The sequence below is a fragment of the Euleptes europaea genome, chromosome 3, assembly GCF_029931775.1.
Source record: "Euleptes europaea isolate rEulEur1 chromosome 3, rEulEur1.hap1, whole genome shotgun sequence".
Lineage (NCBI taxonomy): Eukaryota > Metazoa > Chordata > Lepidosauria > Squamata > Sphaerodactylidae > Euleptes > Euleptes europaea.
The window spans coordinates 49,323,700-49,345,578 of NC_079314.1; the positions used below are offsets into that span (position 1 = coordinate 49,323,700).

The 21,879-nt window shown below is 40.9% G+C and overlaps 1 protein-coding gene across 1 annotated transcript in view; it reads right to left on the bottom strand.

Annotated features, from left to right (window-relative positions):
• CELSR1 (cadherin EGF LAG seven-pass G-type receptor 1) overlaps nt 1-21,879 on the bottom strand; it is a 190,872-nt gene that overhangs the window by 140,966 nt on the left and 28,027 nt on the right. The window lies entirely within an intron of this gene.

Genomic DNA, 21,879 nt, shown 5'->3' on the forward strand with positions numbered 1-21,879 from the left:
TTCAGGGGGTTAGACTAGATGGCCCTGGTGGTCCCTTCCAACTCTATGATTCTATATTTACAAGTCCTCAAAATGTGTTGTCTTTTCACCATGCCTCTTAAGTACAGTACAGTAAGTACAGTAGTCAGGACTGCTGTTCTCCAAAATGGAGAGACAGTGTCTCACAGTACTGAGACACTGTCTTCTTTAAAACAAAACAAAAAAAAAAACTGGTTTGGGTGGTTATACAGTAGTTAAAATATTAATGACTGACTAATCCAGTAAAATATTTGAAAAGTAAACCAAATATATCTCCCAACCCCCACCCCCAAAACAAAACAGAAGTCAAACAAATCCAGTTCCATAAAAATAAAAGCTCCTGTATTTCATTCAAACATTTTAAAGCCCACATGTACATACATGCAAGCACTAAAATCACATTTCAAACGATATTTTCATGGCAAGTGAAGCTGGGAAAGTATTGAATTCTGGCCAAGAAAGAAGCCTTCGGCAGACTGTGTCTCAACACTGCTTTCAACTACCTTTCATAAGCAATTGTTTTTCAACACACACACACACACACACAGACAACTTTACATATCCCTCCCTCTCAAGTAACCGGCAAGAATTTTATCGCGAGTGAAAGATTTAGGAGCTTGGCTTTGCTTTTCATAGCAAATACCAGATACGTTTCTTGCTTCTTTTTAAAAGCTTGGACAGGATCCAAGGGATCTCACAGTTTTCTTCCCTCCCCACACCAACCTGTTCACTCATCCGGCAACCTGTATGAACATATCTTGATCTAACATTCTCCTCTGACCCCCAAATTAAGACATAAAGGAAAACTGCTTTTATATGTCTCCAGCTTGGAGGAGAGAGCAAAAAAAAAAGCAGGATCTTTATCAAGCCCAAAGATCTTACAAGGAAGTAAATGGATTGTTGGCTCAAGTTTGGTTTAAAAAGACAGTAAGAGCTTACCTTGGAGGTAAAAAGAGCATATGAAAGACAGGTAACGTTTCCTATTTATTGGGAGGAGGGGTTGTCCTGAGCAGATATTCCAGACTCAAACTAGAACTGAGTAAACTGGCTGCATTTCAAGCAATGGACAAGAGAATAAAGAAATGTTAAATCTGGAACGCAATCTTAAACACACTCTCTAGAGCCTCACTGAGCTGAATAGAATATGTAGACATGTATAGGACTAAGCTGCACATGGTGAAGGTTTTGATGTGTTAAGATCAAGAAAGAGATCTTCCCCCTTCCCCCTCACCCCCCCCTGCTGGAAAAGGAGAAATTCATTTTGCCAAAGAGCAGGTGAAGGAGAAATGACAGTACCTGTGGGAGAACTGGTCAGGAGCAGGGGCTGCAATCTCAATTTGTACATTTGACATACCTACAATCTCTTGCTCTGATTTGGATGGCCCTGGTTAGCCCGATCTCCCAGATCCTAGTCTGGCACTTTTACACTATGCTGCCTCTCACTACTCTCAAATAAAGCCATTTTGAACACAGCTAGATTTCCTTCTGATTAACATGCATAGACTTGTTCCAAAGCCATGTATTTGTATTTTCTTGGAAATAATTGAGGATACAAATAACCGACACCCTGAACTCGGTGGCCCAGGTTAGCCTGATTTAATCAGATCTCAGAAGCTAAGCAGAGTTGGCCCTGATTCATACTTGGATGGGAGACCACCAAGGAAGTTTAGGGTTGCTACGCAGAGGCAGGCAATGGCAAACCACCTCTGTTCATTTCTTGCCTTGAAAATCCAATGGTGTCACTATAAGTCAGCTGCAACTGAACAGCACTTTCTGCCACCACCAGCTCTTTGCAAGGACTGGTAAGCACTGGTAAATTAAAGTTGGTTGTGATCCTGAAGCTTATCTCTGGATATGCCACACCATGGACAGAAGCTGACTGCTTAAATTGGTGTGGCTAGAGGAAAAAAAGGTGGGGGAGGACACATAGGTGAGTAGCCTAGCATGCATACGTCTGAACTTGGCTACCACCAATGATTGACAGATTTGAAATTCAGGGCAGAGTTTGGATGCAAAACAAGCATAGGCATAGAAACACGAGAGTCTCTCACACACAAATAAACAATTTACATCTTGATTTGGGAACTCCACTAATCTCTGCCTGATCTGTTTGCTGGTGGGTGAGCCTTGCCACTATTGGTGATGCACTGTAAATGTGGGAAATGCACAGTCCCGCATTGTTGATGCTACTCTGTTCCCCAGCAACAGTAGCAGGAGCACAACATCACGGGTCACTGAACATGAAATTATGTATTACAAAGGATTCAAAGGGCTGCCAATGAAAATTATGTGTTTTCCCATCCCCGGCAGCAGCAGCAGCCAATGATCTGGGCTGGGAGGGGGGAACACACGTGGTAATGACATCAGGACGTGAGCAAGCTGAAGTAGGCCTTACAGAGGATGAGGGAAGAAAACTTGATACGGGGTTATACTTTTTGACAGCAGTCCCATATTCTTTGTAGCATGTAATCTGAGCCTCGCAGGAGCCATCACACAAACTGGTGTTTACACTTTGTGTGTGTGTGTGTTCAGATGAACAGAGAGCTGCACTGGAACCTGCCAGCAGGGAAACATTAGGCAGGAAGCTCAACTGCCTGCACAGAGATATTCATTGTGCGTGTGGAATGTGTATTTTGTGGATTAATACCACAGGAGTTCCAGAGTCATTTTCATAGTCTTTAATAATTAGAGAAATCTGAGCTCTAAATCTCTGGTTTGAACTTTATTGTTGCCCCTTCCAAATAACAGGTGAGGTCCTTGCACGTACAGTATCTTCTCTTGCTGTGATGAACTGGCCAGTTGCCACAATATTTTTTTTCTCCAGAGAGGAAGTAAATCCATCATTGTCTTCCACACCACCGCTTCCCATTAACAGTTAAAGGCCAAAGGTTGACTTTTGAATAGAAAAGCTGCCTTATGTTGCTATCTTGTGGTTCGTCACATATTTTGTAAAGATCCAAGTTTGCTCAGGACTTATGTCAGTAACGTTTGGTTTTTACTTCATACATGTTAAAATGTTCCTTCATTTTTGTCTTGTGAATTACTCCACAGAAATGGTTTTCTTAACAGCCTGGTCCTGCTATATGTCATTGTGTAAAATTTCTCTAGTATTCTAGAAGTTTTGTCTAACAACAATGAAATCAAAATGTGCACCTGCTGAGCAGATGAAAGCCCTAAACAGAGACCAGCATCATACAGCTCAGATATTGGTCAGGCTGTTTGGTTAGGCTTTTCTTTACTTCTTTGTTACACCAGGTTCTTAATCAACACATGTTACTTGTTAACTATTCATTTTGATAGCAACAATCTAATCTTTCAGCAGGGTTTACTTATCACCCCCCATAAAATCTGAATAGTGGAATAATTCTTAACAAGTTCTAAAATATTACTGAAGTATTTAAGGGAGGGGGTTGTTTTTATTTCTTTTCTTTATACTTCACTGGCCACCTGTACATTGAAAGAATGAGCCAGGCGTCCCTTGAATGAGAGAAGGGTACTTCTAGATATTGGTTTATCAAGATAGAAGGGATTTTTATATTCACTTGGATAAGTTCAGAGGACTGAAGCAGACATGATAAAGACTGCATGTCCCCACCCATCTGTAAAGAGTAGACTGTGCCTGTGTGCAGCCAACAATTCAGATATGAGCCCTGTAGGGAGAGAAGAAGGGATTTAAACCCTCAAGCCCTGACTGCTTCAGCTAATCAAAGCCAGTTTTATCAACAGTTAATAGCAAGGTTTTTTGGTGCAGAGTACAGCGGCTCCTATTGTGTAGAACTGCACCAGGTCTCTATCACGGCAGTCCAAGATGCTCTTCAGGTATCCAGGTTCCAGATTCAAGTGTGTTTGTGATGCCTGCCAGCAGTGGGAGAAAAAATGGTGGGACATAGCACTTACTGCCTTGAGGAAAGGAAAGCAGTCATGAAGCTGCACTCCTGGGAAGCTGGATGAGACAAGGGAAGATAAAGCATGCTGAGCTGACCTTCTGCAGCTGCTGAATGGAAAGTGAGAAAGGAGTGAGTGAGGCTGACAACGCTAGCCGGGATGCTTCTTCCTCTTTTGTATCCATTCAGTCCCTCAGTCAAGAATCCTCCACATAGCCTGCCCTACACAAACAGAGAGCAGGATTATGCCCTGAATTATAGCAGCAAAACACAGGGTTGGATCCAGCGCCAAGTGAAAGGAACAGAAAATGTACCTACCACAGTTCCAAATGCACAAGCAGTAATGCAACGGCTGCACCAACAAATCATGATCTAATGCATAATTTTAACAAAATAAAAATGTGCAGATGGAGCAGTGGGATACAAGTTCTTTAATTTAATTTTTGAAAATGTATCAGAAGAAATATCATGTGCTATGTCTTGACTATGTGGGAAAGATAGTGAGGATACAATAATTTTCACTCAGTGCAAGCAAAGGAAAAGAAGTAGCTTGCACAAGGACGGTTGCACACATAGAAATATTCCATGAGATCAAACTAATGCCTTCATTGCCTACCCCAAAGTCCCTGCTGGTTGCCAGACACAGACTGGGTGTGTGCATGTGTTTTATCCTATCTGCCAACTATCGCCCTTTAAAAAAAACCTATTTATGTAGAAAGTAGTATGCTGTCGTTTACTGCCAAAACTGTACTTCCTGATTATCAGACCATGCTGGAAAACAAAGGAAAGTGAAGTTAATAAATTTGACAAATAGGATTTCTGGCCACTGCTGCAGGGGATTTGCAGATAACTAACAGAACTTTGAATAAGCTTATTTGCAAAATTATAGTTTAGGTCATTACGACTATGCTATTGTGCAAAAAGAGCTACATATGTCATTCCGTTCAGAGATCTGTGCCTTTCATTATCCCACAAATTTCCAGAGGAAATATATATGAGTTATTGAAATTATTTTGCGGCGCAGCTTGCCTTTCAATGTAGCAATGGGCATGCCAGAGTCAAACGTATACATGTTAGTAGTTCTTCAGGCAATTGACTGTGGCTACCAAGTGCAAGTTTCTGCAGACACACAAAAAAAGCCTTGGGGTCACACTGGAACCAGCTTTATTACTGGAGAAGCAAGTTAATGCAGCTGCAAAAAAATAAAGGCTTTCTACCAACTCAGCCTAGTCCATAAGATGATCCTTTACTTTGATACTGCTGATACAGACACCTGATTTCAACCTGTGGTTAAGATGTTTTCAGGTAACAAACCCAATCACAACTACAATGTATGATTAAAGGAATAACAAAAAATATGGTACAGCTGAATAAACTCAACTCCCATGATCTATCTGTCCATTGTGTGTTGCCAGCGTCATTTTCTGCTGTTCTATTGAGCACAAAACATGTTATAAGGCTGAAATAAAGTTAATATGTTGCCAGTACAGTGTAGTTGATGGAATCTAAGACTGAGAACTGGATTCAAATCCTTGTTCAGCTACTGATCTTCAGCCAGGTACCTCACCTAACCTACCTGACAGAAAAGTTATGAGGATGCAGTAGGATAACCCCACAAAAACTGCCATGGGTTGTTAGGGGAAAATATATGATAAGTAATAATGCTTGCAAATAAGTCCCCAGAAAGAGCTACAACAATATGAATTCTTATTCGTCCATGGCATTTGTGGCCTAAAATTGTGTTTAAAAAAAAAAAAAAACTTTGCATAACCCTGTTACCTGAAGGCAACATTTGCTCATCCACAGGTGATCAGTTGCATAGCTTTTTCTAAGCCTAATAAAAATAAGCCTATTGAAATAATACTCTCTGTATATGTTTTAAGCTTTTAAAGAGAGCAGAGGCTGTGGCTCACAGGCAGAGCATCTGCTTTGCATGCAGAAAGTATCAGGTTCAATCCCTAGCATTTCCAGTTAAATGTAAGACTTCTGTCTGGGTCCCTGGAGAGCTGCTGCCACTCAGAGGAGATCACAGATACCCAAACCTTTTGAGCACCTTTGGAATTCTGACATGGGGTGGCAGATACAGCCACAAAATGGCTGCCAGACGTTGCAGAGCCAACCACAAAATATCAGGAACTGTGGTTATGCATAACTCTCTAATGGTAACTTCAATATTTCAGGCAGAAGCTCTGCTTGGTGAGGGTGTTAAATTAATGGTCAGTGGTGTTAGTGGTCAGTGGTGTGTTAATGTTTGCTTCAAGCAGCTTTCAGATAACTTCCCCAAAGAATCAACATTACTCCTGCTTTACATCACAATAATTGCTGAACTGCAACAGTGGAATAACTTTAAGTGTGGGAGTTTGAGCTAGTGGCTGTCTAAAAAACCCCTATTCAGATAGAAAAGCTGAATGCAACATTTTGGAGCTCTTCTGAATAATACTAAGGCTTTAGCTGTATGCAGCCAACAGACAGAATTCCCTCCCACTAAGTCAATGGAGAAGGAATCTTCCCCTCCAGTTAAACAGGTGCAGATGTCACAAAAGCACTTCCAGCGGCGATCCAGAAGATTTGTTGCCACACACCATTAAAGAATGTCACTTTACTTAAGCCCCAACTGAAAGAGGTTTTTGCATATTCAGAAAGAGAGACCAGCTATTTTTAGACATTCACGAAAGAAGGTCTTAATACAACATGCCAACTGTTGAATAAAACGTTGCCAAAAAAGAAAAGCAGGAAAATCTGGTACCTTTCTTTTGCGGCAGTCATTCATGCTAATGATGAAATCTGTACATATTTGCACTTAAAATGGTTTTGTACAGTTAATGAAATCAAGGTGCATTCTGTAGTTTGTGGGTAGCACATTACCATAAGGCAGGAGGCAATGAACTGCATCACATGCTATACAACAGGTTGGATCCATCCAGCTTTTTCAATCAATCTCATGTACGCCTCTTACAGAAAACAATATGGCTCAAGAAAATTTACCTTCTTAAACTTTCAGGCCCTGACCTAGATAGTTATCCTGATCTCATCAGATCTCAGAAGCTAACAGGGTCAGTCCTGGTAAGTACCTGGATGGGAGATGACCAAGGAAGTCTAGGGTTGGTATGCATAGGCAGGCAATGGCTGATTGTCTCTTGCCTTGAAAACCCTATGGGATCACCATAAGTCAGCTGTGACTTGATGGCAAAAAAAAAAAAAAAAGATTCAGATTTCTGAGTGATGTCAAATTTTGGCTGCACAAATAACCAAGATTTTCTAGCCAAGAGTCTTAAATCCATTGTTTTGCTCACAAAATGTCTGTTTTGCTCACAAAATGCAGACAAGACAATGCTTTCTGTTGCTGCTCAGCAATTAAGAGATGCTTCATAAATTATTTTAAGTATATACCTTAAAATTTGTGTATTCCTAAAAAAATACAACATGTGACTGTAAAAAATACATGGTTACCAACAAATGTATCATACATGTCCACTGAACGGGAAGCTAGGGTTGGCTTCAGCTCATTGCTCAAGGTAGGTCTGAGGGCAAACTTGAGACTGCTGCATAGTATTAAATGTTCCCCAACCTACTGTCACATCAACAAACATTTGGGCTTCAAGCAGATTATGACATAATAGGATAATAAAGACTAGATGATTCAGTCCATATTTGAGTCTCTTTGCTGAATTTTGTGATGAGCACCCAATGCTATTTTTTCCCATCATTTTAGGTCCCCCCCCCCCAAAGTTTTTACTCATGGCATGAATATCCCCTGTTGACTGCAATCCAGCAATGAGTCTGTTTACTGAACTGCCTTCGAAACCTTTGTTGGAAATTACCATCAATGTCAAAACTGTGCTTAATTGCCTGTAACACCGGTGATTTCAGCATTAAACAGAAAAAAAAACAATAGAACAATCTCTCTATGTCAACCTAGAGGCAAGTAAGCCTGACTTCACATGGGTGTATATCCAAGAAAAAGATAACATGTTTTGATTTTGTCTCCAAGTCTTTGGTACTCAACAAAATGAAAATCTAAATGATGTCAGCATTCATGTTCCCTATACATTTTAATTCCATCTGTTGTGCTTTGCCATTCAATCAGCATATTGTTCATGGAAAATGCACAGCAGATGGGACTCAGAAAATGGAGCATATTTGACTCCTGGGGTGAATTTACTGTTCCGAAAGTGAACAGATTTGACACACAGTAGATGCTTAAGCATTCCACATGGGGGCAATACCCATGAAACTACTCAAGCAGGGGCAACCCTTCAGAGTTTTATACAATTCACTTTGTTGAGTTCACTTTACTGTTGCTCTGTGCATGAAAAGAAAACACACATATAGTGCTTCCCTTGAATGCTGAATGAGATAGAGAAGCCCCTGCTGACACAACGCTCTGTTCAATTTGTAGCCTCATACAAGTTCGGGTTGGGTAACTGTTTTGTGCTCCAATATTAAACATGCCTGATGTCAGACTCACATGAAATTGCCTTATACTGACCCAGACCTTTGGCCTATCAAGGTACTGGCTACTCTGACAGGCAGCAGCTCTCCAGAGTCTTAGGTAGAAGTTTTTTTACATCATCTACTATCTCTTGGTTTTAACGAGATGCTGGGGAGTGAACTTGGAATTTCTGCATGAAGCAGATCCTCTGCCATGGAGCTGCAGACAAATTCTTAAAATATGGTGCCAATTTAATCCACCTCTACTGCAGATAACAGCCTCCAGGTGACCAAGTATGGAAATTTCACCACGAAGTTTTTATTTGTTTCATGTCTCAAATAATGGACAAAAGTATGTGTGGACTGGTAGGCAACTAACATTTGTAGAGTTGTTTGTAAGGCATGTACATCTCCCTGGGATTAGCGCCACTTTGATGTGGCCTGGGAGAGGCTTGGACAGTGCCTTGAAATATCAACCACTCCTTCAACCATTTACCACCTCCCTAGATGCTGGCAGGTATTCATTTCCATCTGCCTCCAAAGAGCAATCTGTACTTTGTCCTATGCCTTACAAGCTGTAACCAAGTTCCAATAATGCAAGCATTGAATGAAATCTTACAAGTTAAAGAAAGTTGCCCAGAAAACACTATTTATATAGCATCCTGCCAGCCAGTGGATCTGATTTACCTAAGAGTAAAGTATCAAACGATCAAGGAAATAATTTTGCTGTTAAACATGAACGCTGCTTTACAGGTTTAAAAAAGAAAAGTTGAAGCCAATAGGTCTTAATGCCTGACCAACTGGGAACAGACTTTAGCTTAAACATGTTACAAGTCTCAAAGTATAGGTGCTGAAATTTGTGCCAACAGAGTGAAATTGGATGCCTCAACTTACCTGCAACTATCCCTGGCAGCTCTTTCATAATTTATTACAGTGTGAATTTGATTTTGTTACAAACCTCTCTAAACCCTATCAGGGTGAAATATGTCTTGCAAGTCTCATCCTGAGTCATTTGAAAGGGAAAAAAACGGAAATTAGATTTTGAATTAAGGCTGAATTGTGCAATGCTTATACTGGTTAGCACTGATATGAGCAAATGGTGCCACTGATGCCTGAGAGATTAATCACTGGGGCAAACAACATGTACCATGCCATGTATTGATTGTTTTTCACACACACACACACAATTCCACAGCTGTATGTATTTCCTGGCACTTCAGCTGCTTTTGCAAGAAGCTTCCTTTCATGAGTGCAAATCATATCCTACCCACAGAAACCATATGTATGTAGATGGATAACATCTGATCAGATCATGCCATATTCAGATTCAGAATCTTTTGATTCACATCATTTGCAAAGTGGATAGGATAAACCTGAAAGGCAGTAAGTGTATATAAGTTCTCTGTAGTGATACAGAGAGAATATAGGCATATTCTATTTGTCTACACATTTAAGGGTTGAATAACCAGGAGCTTTTGTTTTGGAGGCTCCCCCACTTCTCCTCTAGCTATAACAAGTAAGATTCCACTTCTGCTAAGGGGAGAGGAAGCAATGAGCTGCTAAGGCAGAGGATGCTAATGGGCCCACTACAGGAATAGCACCCCTGTCCCAGTACTATGGGGTTACATTTTCCCACCACCCACCCCTTCAAAACCAGTTCTTAGTTATCTAGGCATGCAATACCCTGTATTTGGCCTTTGGTGTCTCCTCTTGATTATAGTTATCTTGATGGCTTGGGTGCGCATAATCATTCTTGTTTTAGATTACAAGCCCAATGTGACGTTATTTAGTTAAATTATAGGCATGTGTGTTTCCTCAGAACACAAGACGCATATGCTGTCACCCAGTTGAAAAGGCAGTGATATGAATTTCTCTTCTGGAATCAATGGAAACTTCTAAAAACTCAAGGAAAGATTTTTTTTTCATTATTATTCCTCAAGAAACCCGTAAGTAAAGGATAATTATTTGTTTCAATGCACTGGAATTGACTTTGGGGCCTTTAGCAAGAATCTCACAGTAAACCCTTATGAAAACTTGGGCTGCAGCCCTACAAACACTTCCTTGTAAATAAGTCCCACACCAAACTTATTAAAACTTACTTAAATCAGGATTTGAAGGCATTATAGCAGAGTTTCTAAAAGTAGGGACCACTGAAAACCATCTTTTGGGTCTATTTTCAATTCATTCTTCCTAAAGTACTGGGAACAAATTATACATGAGCTTCACCTTACAAAAGATTGTGAGCCCAGCGATCATAGCAACAGGTCCTATCTCTTGCTTAGCTTCTCTAGTTCGTGAAAAGAGGTTGTAGCACAGTGATAGAGCAGATCATCCATGTTGCATGCAGAGTGACCCAGGTCCAGCCCTAGCATTCCTAGTTAAAGAATCCCAGGCAGCAGTTCTTGGGGAAAATGTTTCTCTTGAGGCTACTACCAAGTAAAGAGCAGGCAATATTGAGCAATGCAGAGTAAATTTCCTTCAGTTAATACAGTGAGAAGGAATACTGCACGAAAGCTCAGAGAACTGAAGTCAGAGTAAGATGCAACAAACTGACTCAGATCAGCTGTATGTAGTTACAAACATCCTTGTGAATGAAAAATGGACTGGAATCTTGTCCCTAGTTAGTCCTGCATAATTCCCACTGAAATCAATGGAATTTCCTACTCCACATGGTAGGATTATTCTCTTAATCCCCCCCAAAAAAAGAATAATCAAGATTTGTTTTGTAGAAGTACTGTGTGTTCAAGATGATGATCCAAATCTCATACATTAAGGGTACCAAACTATTGTATCCTTGAAGACTAATTAATTGTCCAGACTCTAGTCTGGGGACCAGAATAACCCATCCTCCTAACAGACCGGCACACTCTATAATAAAGTTGAATCACTCAGCTATAGCTTCATAGGAATGGAACACGTGCACTCAGACAGTGTTAGGTCATCAATGGTGCAGAGATGGGGGGGAAGGCTAATAACCATACATGCTTTATTACAAGAGCAGCTTTATCCTTTGGCTTTCTGGAATGCCCAGAAGAAAGCAAAATACTCACAAGGGAGACTCCAACAAGGGTTCAACGCAGTTAGGAAGCAGGTTTTTTTTTTCCTACTTCCCTACAGCGACGTGGTGCATTTGTGCACCAACTATAGTTTCCCTGGCTTTTTTCTGATCTTTCTCAAAGTTGCTTGCTCCAAAGGTTTGGGGGAAATCTCAGCAAAGCAAGGATGGCTGGTGTGTGTGTGTGTGTGTGTGTGTGTGTGAGAGAGAGAGAGAGAGAGAGAGATGTTCTGTTTGCTATTCTGTTTGCTATTCTTAAGTCAAGCAAATATTCTACAAAGCACAAAGCCACTGACAATTTTCTCTGTGACTGTGACAAAAAGCATCTTGGTCAAATTTCAAGAGACCTCACATTTTTAAAAGAAATAATTTATGCTTTCTCAGTCATTCCAGAGAAGAGACGTCCACACTACCAGAGAATGGGTCTCTATTTTAACTAGCTTGTATCAGATAACCTTCTACATCTCAGCTATTAGAATTTTGGTTCCCCTCACCCAGAGCTGCGAAAATCCCTGCATACCCTTCCAGAATGGCCAAAGATCACATTTACAAATGTAGCACAGTTCTCTGGTTACCACAGCAACAGGGGGAGTCCTTTGAAAGACTTGGGTCTTTTTGAGCTAACAGTTCTGCCCGTCAGCCTGTTTATGAGTAACTAAGGGGAACAATGATATTCACTGAAAACCTGTTCAAATTACCACATGCCAGACAGGCTAAGGGAACAGGAGTATAAAAGAGTGAAGAATGAAACCACTGCACAGTGACTGGCAAAGGTGGACGAGAAACAAGTTCATTTAAACAGCTAATGGAGAGCCACCTGTAACTTGTGGAAATTATAACATAAATAAGGTATTAAGATTGGTTTCTGCATTTCCCTAAGAGACTCCTCCAGTATAGTCTATGCTATTTTTAGACATTTCTCATGCGGGAGAAACAGTGAAATAGTGAGATGTTGTTCCAAGTGACTCAATTCAGATTAAGTATGTGTTTCTGTAATTCTGGATCACAGGAAGAAAAGAAAAGAAAACCAAATATTTTTATTTTATTTTTATTTATTTTGGATTTCATAAGAACTGACTCTCCCCCCAAACCATCCTATTCATTGTGCAATTCTTCTGGCTCAGGGGCTTCTTCTTCCATCTCACTATGGAATGGAGGTGATGTTACGAGGGGAGAGTCATATTCAAAGATGCAGCAGCTATCTTCTCTCTCTCTCTGTGGAGGTGATGTTATGAGGGGAGAGTCATATTCAAAGATGCAGCAGCTATCTTCTCTCTCTCTCTCTCTCTCTCTCTCTCTCTCTCTCTCTCTCTCTCTCTCTCTCTCTCTCTCTCTCTCTCACACACACACACACACACACACACACACACACACACACGGTCTCTCAAAGGCTAGAAATATTTCCAGCTCCCTCCACCTACTAAACACCTCTATCTACTAAACACCCTCTTTCTTTCCCAGGACTGCCAGTGTAAGGGGAAACACACACACACACCTTTTGCTTTTCTGTAACAAGCAAAATGAAGTCCCCAAAGCTACTGCCACTTGCTCCTACCAACTTCTCACATTTAAAAAGAATGGCATCAGCTTTTCACTCAGAATGGCATCAACTTTTCACTTAGGAAGAGAAGCAGTGGCAGGGGAAGAGGAAGTGGGGAGGACACGTGGTATAGGGGAAGGAGGTGCAGAAGGAATGAAAGGGGGAATTTCCCCATGAGTTTCTCATGGGTCCCCACTTATAATAACCAAAAAATTACAAGATTCACCCCAAAGATACAGAACAATTATGTCAAAAATGTATCTTCCCAACAGATATGTCAACTAATTGTCTAATTAACTGAATGATTCAAACAGAAGTCATTGGAATTGCCTCATGAATAAGTACTGATGAAAAATCACTGTCTACCGTCTATGTTTAATAACTGTTTAAGTCCAACAAAGCTGAGTTTGGAAGTTACATACAGACAAGTGTCTGAGTCTGTGGCTCCCATTTTATACTCCTGCATGAAATATATTCATGAACATACTTGCCTATGATACCAGTGTTGGAAGTGATTGCACTATAGGCTCAGCGAGTCTAAAGACTGGGTTGCCAGCACTTGCAACACAAAACCTGAACAGCTAATCAAAGCAATCAACAGCCTGCAATTCATTATGGAGATTTTCATCCTTGGAATCTTGCAACTTTTGCAGACCAGACCTGCATCCTTATCCTGACCCATCAAGCTGATCGCAGTTCACTAACCCAGTATTTTATTCTGCCGGGTGCTTGAACTTCCTCTCTCCATTTATAGAGTCCAGGAAGACCCCAGAAACAGTATGCTTCTCAAGGCTCTTGAGGAGCACCATAGATGGCTGGTGGGCGGCATTCATCATAGTGAATTGCAAGTTGTCTAGACGACTTGCACTAGACAGGCAGGAAAAGGGCAGGTTATACATCTAATAAAATAAAAAAATAAATATTTCAAAGACTGAAACTTGTTTTATGCATTACAGAAGGACCAATACATTCACATCTCAGCATACAATCCACTCCTACCCTTTCATGTGTGGGGCAACTATAAATTTATCACTTGGCATGTCTACACAAGGTGTATAAGGCTCAGAGTCTCCATCTTGGTTCATATTGTTTAAAGTTAGTGGCCAAACAAAGTTGCACCCATCAGGCTTTTCACCCTTACGGCTTACAGAATCAAATAGAAGGAACATGCTTGCTTATCTAGTGACTCAGAATTCATGGCTATTATTATTAAATGCTATATACAAAACTACATGTTTATTATGTTGATGTTCCATGTATTTAAATATCCTGTTACCTAGTGACAGAATTGGGGGTTGGGGGTATAGTAGGAGGGCTCCGAGATTATAATTTGCCCCTGGCCATGGGCTACTTATCTGCAGCCCTGTGAAGCCGACTGAGATTCCTCACTATGCATGTTTATTTTTCATTGTGGTAGGAAAAATAATCAGGGCAGTAGCCCCACACATTAGCAGTTGAAAGTGAGCACACGCTAATTCTTTACCATGTACCACTGGTACTATAAAATGTGAAAAAGCCTTAAGCAACAACCAAGGAAAATTTCTTGAGCTGTGCTTTTCATGTTTCACCGCAACTAACCAAGGCCTTATACTGCAGTGCCCTCTTAGAGGCTCCCTCTGTAACTCTAGGGAACCAAGCTGTGATCCATGCTTAGACCCAAAAAATCTGAGCTCTGCAGACCACAGAAAAGGAACCTTCATTTTCATTAAGACATTTCTTGTTGAAAAGCGATTAAAATAAGCATTGATATACAAACCATACTCTAGAGAGCCATTGTCTTGCAAGTGACAGAAATCTGCATTTAGACAATAAAACTGGCTCTTCAATTTAAAGGGTCCCTTCCTTTCAAAAGGCCCGTACAAAGGTGCATCTTGCAGCCTACTTTTCTTGAGGGATGACTAAGTATAGGTTTCAGTCACCATGACAACCCTTTTCTCACGCCAATGCTTTTTTCTAGCCCAGACAGTTCTTTCTTCAGAAAAGGCATGTTGCAAGACTGTGCCAAAACTGTGTTCCAGCATTTACTGACAAGGAGAAAACCTACCACCGTTACTGTTTTGGCAAAATCCAAATCCTGGGCAAGATGGGAATTTCTGTGTTAATGTTGGCACAGGAAGGGCTACCTTATGAAACTGAAGAAATTAACATTTTTAATAGAATGTGAGTTTGGTAAAAATTTACAAGCAAAACTCTGTTTCCTCAAATGATACCAGTATCACAAATATCAGAAAAAGGCACAGGGGCATGAAGGTGTGCTTCCTTCATCAGACAGCAACACAATCAATGTCCAAGACTCCTTTTATCTTGATAAAAGTTCTCCTAACAGATCTGTTATTATTTCTTTCCATCAAGCTAAAAATTTATCCTTCAAGTTCCATCAAATGAAATGTAAATTGCTTTCAAGTATGCTTAAAACACAACTTCTGATATAGATCTGTACAACGCTAAAAATTACTGCCATCATTCCAATTTAAAAACGATACTCTCTTTCAACTATCATCTTCTAGACTTTCCCCACATGAAGTTGATGTCTACAGAACTGGGGGGGGGGGGATTTTGGCCCAAGTATTTGACACCCTCCAAGACTAAGGGTCCGGCTTGTCCACTTTTCATAACATGCTAAGCAAATCTTTAGCTGAAGTCACACAATAGTTCTTTAAAGAGAGTTGAAAATGGTATGATAGACACACTATTGTTCCCCTTGGTATGCACACTAGTTTCTATTGACTTGCTATTCTCTCTAGTCAATAGATTCTATAAGTTTTCAAAGAAGCACAAAACTTGAAAAACCTGCAAGAGATCCCACGGGCAATGATAGCTGGGTGTCTTTCAGCAGCCACAATGCACAATGGAAAAGAAAAAGTTCTTTTAACCTACTATTAACTGCTATACATGCGAAAATTAGTCAGTTTCCAAATTAATTCCTTACAAGAGATTTTCAGTGCAATCCTAAGGAGAGTTACTCCAGTCTAAGCCCATTCATTTCAATTGGCTTTGACTGGAGTAACACTGCATAGGATAGCACTGTTTGTGTCTGTGTAGTGAATCTTTATCCTGAATTTCGTTGAAGGAGGATATGCAGTCCTCCCTTCCCTATTTTATCTTCAAAACCACCCTGTGAAGTAAGCTAGGCTGGGAAACCCTGCAAGCTTCATAGAGTGGGGATTTGAAACCTGGGTCTCCCAGTTATTAGCGTGTCTTGCAAATCACGATACCATATTAAATCCATTTGCAGAAATTAATAGATGTCCAGCCTAAACTAATGGTTCTGTCTACTGGATCCTGTGCCTATAGGTGTGTTAGGCCAACTCCCTAATATAGTAAAAGAAAATGAAAGAGTTATGGTCAGGTGAGAGGATTTGCATAAGGTACTGCCACGTATGGAACATCTGTCATAGGTAAAATGGCTTTTTTTTTGAAGTCTCAGAGATTAATATATGTTTTTGTTTTGTTAACCAGTGGCTCCTGTTATGATGTCAGAGCATTAAAAAGAACTAGTCCAAACCCCTGCTGCGATGCAGGCAGTGCTTCATTTCTAGAGAAAGAGATATCAGGGCTCAAATATGTCTGGATTAGCAGCAATACCCACTGGTCTAGAGTACCCTTTCGCTAATTCTTGATGCATGAAGACACTCAGTCGATAATGCAGTGCACCTGCTCAGGGCCACAATTAATTTAGTCTCACTTCATCCTTATTCAAAGGCTGACACTTGTTATGAGAAAAAAATGCCAGGGCAGAATCCTGGTGAACCCTGGCCAAAGCTGAATCTAGACAATATGGAGACAATGTTGATCAGGAAGGCTGATTCTTTGGGGGCAAAGGATCCACTTGTTTTAAATAAAGTAGAGCTGGCATTGTGGAGCAGGCGAAGAGCTTAGGGGTACTCATGGACCAAGCCTTGCAGCTTGAAAAGCGGACTGGTGTGGAAGCCAGAAGTGCTCTCCCTCAGCTGTTTCTGGTTCTCCAACTCTCTCGTTTCTCAGACTCAGCTAAACTGGCTATGCTAATCCACGTTTGCAACCTTGCAGATGGATTACTATAACATGCTCTACATGGAACCACCCTTGAAGACAACCCATAACCTGCAATTAGTTCAAAATATGGCAGCCCAATAATTGGTAGCTATGTGGCTTCCAGTTTGTTTCCAAGTTCAGTTCAAGATGCTGGTTATATCCAAGTTCAGTTCAAGATACTGGATATATCATTCACAACCTTTGCAATAATTAATCATCAGTGTTATAAAAACCAGAGATTCTAAATCCAACAAATTGAACTATAACATGCATGCAACAAAAAACATCCCTACTAGCCCTCTAGAGACCTCAAGGCTCTCCTAAACAGGAAAGTTTTAACGTCCAAGGCAACAGAAGAACATTTCATGAATTCTCCTGGAAAGACATATAAATGCAAGTGCTGTACAATGTAGTATAAACTGTGTATACATGGCACAGGAGATGCTGTTGGTTCGTGGGTTTTGCCAGAGTATGTGCTTTAAGAAACATGCATTTTTCCTCTTCCAAAATAGCCCTTTGCTTGGGAATGGTGGGGGTGGTACATTTGACATAAGCAGTTCAGGTTCAGATTTTCAAACCCCTTTACACATATGCAAGTCTAGAGCTCAAAGAAACTCAGTTACGACCATAATTATATAATAAGCCCACAAAATAACATGTTACATTCCTGCTGCAATGTTTTAACAGAAAATCAGAAATGCCACATTATCTTGTCTAAGATTCTGTGCATTCTGCTCCTCTGCCACTAGAAATACCAACTCTACAATCAGCCTTTACAGACTGCTGTGGAATTAATGCATTTATTTCAGCTTTGATCGCTAAAGCACACAAACTCAGATCATGAGTTTGCAAATCAGAAAAGCATGTGATACAGCCCTCCTTGCACACTAGCATTTCAATATACTAGTGGGGAGATATATGTTACATATCTGAATATTCTTACGCTTCAAAAACTTGCTGCTCTAAAAAGCTAGCATGTTAGAGGAAAGTATTCTAACCTAGCATTCTCTCTGATGTGCTGAATGAGTGTGCGTGTATAAAATCGCTGTGGGAGAGCGCTCAAGCATTTGATTTCTTACGTATACTCTGAAATGATATAATCGAAGAAGGACTATCACATGGTGTTTCGATATATAGCTCAACTCATAGTCAGTTTTCAAACCTGCACATACTACATTTGGGAAGCCAACTCTGGCTTAAGACTGATCTTCAAAGCACTGTTCTGGATCAAGTCCTTTTCAATTGCAAATATTTGGGATGGGGTGTGTGTTTGCAAGCTCTACTTCTTTGAGATGCAAGTCTGCTTGGAAAACATTTCTTCAGAGCATCTGAAGCTGTCCCTAAATCAATGACAAACACCATCTCAGAAAGCACCTGCCAAAAAATGAAAAAATCCTACAGAAAGGAAACATGAGGAGTGAAGAGCTAAGAGACTTATCAGAGTTCTCCATTCTAGCCAATACCAGTTATCTTTACTGGCTCTTAACCTCTGGCATTTTCTTATCAAAGCTGTCATCCCAAGAAGCCATTTTTACTTCAATCAGTATGTTCTCTTCAGAGAACAGTATTCATTATTATTTGTACAGCACACATAATGAATCAAGTAGTTTGCCATTACAATTTGCCTACAGATGGCTCTCCCACCTCTAAAAATAGCACTGAATTAGCTTGACAAGTAAGGTTGCTAACCTCCAGACCAGGCCTGGAGAGCTTCTGGAATTACAACTGATCTCCAGACTACAAAGATCACTTCCTCTGGAAAAAATGTCTGCTTTGGAAGGTGAAATTATGAGGTCCCTCCCCACCCCAAACCCTGCCCTCCTGAGACTCCACCTCCACAATCTCCAGCCCTATCAAAAGGTCTTGGATCCATCATAAAGTAAAACAGATTTACACCACTCAAGGATCAATTTTTTAAATAGGAAAAGCCAGCACAAAGTGCCATGATTATTCTTTTTGTTATATTCATTTATTTACATTATTTGTAGTCCTCCTTTCCAACTGAAACTCAAGGCAGATTATACAGTGTAAGTCAATACAATCAACAAGATGGATGGGACATCCAATAAACAATGCAACAGGGTTTGGATGGCAGAAATCTGAAACCAAGCAGAAATCTGAAACAAAGGTGAAGCAAAGCATAAGCATTAATACGACACATTAAATGGTGCAGAAATTACATAGTAGGGTCATACTTACCACAACGGACAGTATGTACTATACACAGTAGTATAGTCCAACATTTCGTTACTGTACAGCCCTATTATCTGTGTACAATGCACAGTGTATGACTGAAACAAATCCGATCAACAAAAACTGACTCTGGTGGAGGGGGATGCCTTCATATCAGCAAGTATCTCGGGGGGGGGGGAATCACACAAAATGTTGCCCCTGGCCACTACGGTTGGGGACTTGAGCTAAGAATTTAAAGTCTTCAGTTCAAATACTAGCAATGGGGGCAAACAACATGTTATGTAGGAAATCAATTAGTGGATCTCCAAACTTTTTTAAAAAACTGAAATACAGTTACAAGGGGTTTCTTAATATTGCTCATCCCATGCTATTCTTTGACCCAAGAGGGAAAGAACATGCACAAGTGTTACACCCCACTCAGGGAAAAGGCAGAATGTGTACAAAATGTTGGGGTTTTTATTTCTTAAGTACACACCAAACATGAACTAAAGCACTTTCAGAACCAAAACCACTTCAGCATTGAAACACATTAACACATGAAGCTGCCTTATACTGAATTAGACCCTTGGTCCATCAAAGTCAGTATTGTCTACTCAGACCGGCAGCAGCTCTCCAGGGTCTCAGGTGGAGGTCTTTCACATCACCTCCTTGCTTAGTCCCTTTAACTGGAGATGCCGGGGATTGAACCTGGGACCTTCTGCATGCCAAGCAGATGCTCTACCGCTGAGCCATGGCCACTCTCCCTGAAGTCTGCTAACTTCCATCTCCAACGGCCATCTCCATTTTCCCAGAATGCCACATGGTTCAGTCTTAAAGGGGCAGTGGCATATGAACAAATATAAAACTTATATCAACTATTCCTTGGCACACAAGGACCGACACATTGCACCTTCGCTAGCCACTTGTCCCAGTGCTGAGCATCTTTGAAATGAAGTTCTTCACATCTCCCAGCAGCACAGCTCTTACAGTAATATAAGTCCTCTCTGATAAGCAGGAGGTTGTTGCTCCTTTCAATGGGAGTAGCTACACTGATGTTATTGCTGTAGCTGGAAATACATGCTGCCAGAATGGTGTACTGATTAAGAGCAGCAGACTCTAATCTGGAGAGCTGGGTTCAATTCCCCACTCCTCCACATGAAGCGTTCTGGGTGACCTTGGGCTAGTCACCGTTCTCACAGAACTCTCTCAGCCCACGCAGAGGCAAGCAATGGCAAACCTCCTCTGAATATCTCTTGCCTTGAAAACCTTACGGGGTCACCATAAGGCAGCTGTTACTTGACAGCACTTTATACTCACAAAATGCTTAGGGGGATAATATTCTTTGTTTGTTGCATAGTTTTAATTATTCCATGATACTGATGTAAAAAGAACATTGTCAGGACACAAGGTTACTGGCCCGGCCAGGAAAGGTACGCGGTAAAAGTAAAATAAAATAAAAAGAAAATAAATACTAAGAATTAGTATAGTTTCATTTAATTAAAACAGACGGTTTGCAAAAGTAACCCTTGTTTATCAACAAAAAAAGCCAACAGCCCTTTGGCAAAGCATCAAGCAATCTAAGCTGTCTGCTTCTTTTGCAGTAGCGCATTTTACTCCGCGTTGACAACAGTCAAGAATTCTCTTGTAATCTTCCCTGACCAGTTTTTAAATGCATGGTAAATAATTTACCACTTGGTCACTGTTGAAGGAAAATGCACCATCAATACTTTCTCCCTGCCCTACCCAGTGAACCAACACATTCTTGAGAATATTACATGAAAAACTATTGTCAAAATTGTCAGGCAGAAGGAGTCAAAGAATCTCAGTCCTACCTCCCAATTCTGTTGAGCAACATTTTGTAAGACCTCAAGGAAGGAAAAAGTCATTCCCTTGACCCTGGCCTAGCAAGATATTACAGCACCTTTGCTATGAATGTGGGACCTTTTGCATGCAATGCATATGCTCCAGTACTGAGCCATGGCCCCTTCCCCAAGCGGGAGGTGGGGAGGGTCAGAACCTCACTGAGATTACTTCAGGTGACAGATCTGCACATTAGGTAACCTCAGGTCCAGGTCCAAGCGGATGATGGTGGTGGCTTCAAGGCAGTGATCTTCAGTATGGCACCCATGGTGCCCAATGTGTTTTCTGATGCTTCACTTGATTCTTTCCTAAAGCAAACAGCCAATCCTGGGTTACTTCTACCTCAGTGTGGACTAGCAGGTGCTTCAGAAGACCCTAGGAGACAGCACCCCTGGGTCTGCAGAGAAGGACCATTCAGAAAGAGCTGCACCCGTCACAAGAGGATGCTTAGATTGGAACCTCCCAACATTTTGTGATTGCTTATTGCAGTAATATTGTGATTGATGCCACCTTCCAAGGCAACCATTTTGTGCTAGGGCTTGCTACCCTTTCCCAAAATTACAAAAGTACCCACAGGCTTAAGAAGGTTGAGAACTTCTGCTTCACAAGCAAAGCCCAGCCCTAGGAAGTCCTGTGCATCTTACCCTTTATAAAGAGTCTCTGCATTATGAAGTGGGGAGACATCCACTAAGCAATATGCCAGGTTTTAGCAAAGCAACTTAACTGTTCTCCACAGTGAACTTTGTAAACTTGCCTTGTCTATTTTGGACCTTAGTTTCTGCTTGCTCTGCACCCTCTGTGAACCTTACCATGTCCTGAACTCTGCTGCATTTAGTGTTGCCAACCTCCAGGTGGGGACTGGAGGTCCCTTGGAATTACAACTGATCTCCAGACTACACAGATCA